This window comes from Bos indicus x Bos taurus, chromosome 20, assembly GCF_003369695.1.
Source record: "Bos indicus x Bos taurus breed Angus x Brahman F1 hybrid chromosome 20, Bos_hybrid_MaternalHap_v2.0, whole genome shotgun sequence".
NCBI lineage: Eukaryota > Metazoa > Chordata > Mammalia > Artiodactyla > Bovidae > Bos > Bos indicus x Bos taurus.
Genome location: NC_040095.1, coordinates 2,589,564 through 2,592,001, shown reverse-complemented (window position 1 = coordinate 2,592,001; position 2,438 = coordinate 2,589,564).

Sequence of the window (2,438 nt, the reverse complement as noted above, 5' to 3'; positions counted from 1 at the left end):
TTCGGGAATAATGAGAACTCTCCCCGAATCCAATTTCCCAGATGTCAACTAAGGGCCACTTTTCAAAAAGACATTTTTAAGGATAGCAGTCTCAGGCTTGTTATGTTAATGATTTTCTACACAGTAAGTGAACTAATTTTCTCTATTGGGTAGGAGGAGAAATTTACAGATGAAGATAGAGATTTAGGTGATGAAGTGTGAAATCCTATTCTTTGAGGATTTGAATAAAACTCATGCCTTGACTTGAATAGGAAGCAGGCCCATCATGAATGCAGAGTATGAACCACTTCGCTCTCAAGATTGGTTAGCCCATGGCTCTAGTCTGGGCTTATTAAAGAAGAGATAACTGGTTTGTAGATGCAGATATTCTCGAAGATCACAGAGACATTGGATCAATATACAGCTAATCATTCACTTTTTATGCCCTATTCCCCTTTCAGGTTTTCCAAATGGGATTGCTTCTTCCCTAATTTCTGAAAAGGCACAATTTTAAGTAGTTAGATTGGATGGTCAAAGCCTATCTCACATCCAAGTCACTGAAAGTTGTGGGTCACATGACTCCCTTTCAAATTCCCCAAAAGAAAGCATAATTTTGGAACTCAACCTTATGGGCCACCAGGAATATTCTTAGGCATACATTCTTTGTTAGCAATAGTTGTTATGACACTAATTTTTTGAAGCCAGAGGCATCTCCTTGTATCTACAATCTCCTAAGATTACCTAGCAGATTCTTCTGCTTTCAAACAGGTGGATGGCAAAATCAAAGAGGAGAAAAAATTATTTATTCTCATGGGAAATTTCCAGATGGACACTAGATGTTTATCTGAGCATTTCATTATTCAACTGCATTTCATTATCCAAATTGCACATTTTCTTCAAAACAATTAGATTTTCTTTTAAGTTTGTTTCTATTTACTTTTATTCAGTTCACTTACTCAGGTGAATAGTGGAACAGTATGTCTCATGTACAAAACCTTCCTGATCCTAATGACAGTCATTATCATTTAGTCTTGCTTTTCACAGTGCAAAAAGGCCTTCTTATTGGACCTGTTTTCCAAAATTTTAATCACTTCTGCAACTTTTCTTTGACTCTTTTTCCTTTGCTGTACATCCTTCTTAAAAGTGTAGTGGCTAAACTTGGACTCAATGTTTTTCAACCCAAATATACTACAGTCTGATATATACATATATAAATTCTCTACAAAAATTAAAAAAAGATGTATATTATATATTTTAAAAATTATTTTTAAAACATAAGATATGTAGTCAAATGTTTTTTCCTTCTTTAAATTCATTAGTAAAACACACAAATTATATTGACTGTATAATGGGGTATAATTTCTGTTAAGACTCAATTTTTAAAATGTGTATTAAGAAGCGAGGATCTTTGGCAGTAAACACATTACTAACTGATCAGAATTAACTATGAGCACGTAGCTGAGAAGAGCTGTGTGCGTAAGAGTAATGCATGGCGCTGAGGAAAGACCACACCTGGTCCTGGAGGCCCAACTTCCCCTAACTACAGATTATCACTATACTTTCCTGTGACTGGAAACCCAAACTGTATTTTTTTCCCTAATGGTACTCCTCTGCATTGCCCACTTATTTTCAGCTTGTGGTCTTGTAGTATCTAGCTCTTTTTTGCTATGCTCATTTCTCCATTTCTTCCTTTCATTTGAAATTAACCTGCTGTCATCTGCTTGTTACTGAATATATCTACATCTATGTATACATATCTTCCTCCCTGTATTGAGAATATTGATATTAAACATTGATATTCTCAATATCAAAATAATTGATGGGATTAGTCTTGCTATTTTTACCCAAGAAATAAATGCTTTGGATAAAGCAGGTTGGGGACTGATCTGGGTAGGTATGATACATGGAACAGACTTAGAATATTTGGAGTGTTTTTACTGAGAGCTCTAATATTGCAACCTACATAAGTTTCACTGTGACACAAAAATCCAAGAATTTTTTTCCCCAAAGTATATTCTCAAACTATAAAAATATCATTCAACAAAAACAAAAGAGAATTTAAAATTAATGGAGAAGATGTGGAAGGGAATCTAGGACATTTTTTGAGAAGTAGGTCTTTCAATATCACCAGGCCTAGCTGTTTAACTGCAAAGCAAGTTAACAGTGGTACAGTGGTGTCAAAGAATGACACTGACGATTTCACGAGTGTCTACCCTCCTCAGTAGGAAATAGTAGAGGGGGGTGTGTGTGTGAATATATATGTGTATGGTCTAGGATGAAGGGAATATGAGGATGGAAGAGTGTGAGTCCACTGAGTTTGTATTATGATGAACAACTTTTCAAAATGGGATCTTAAACATGTTCTATAGATGACCACTTGACTTGGTATGTAGCTGATATGATATATTTATTTCACAGTTTCACATCTTTATACCTTTTTTAAAAATATAGTGCTTGAC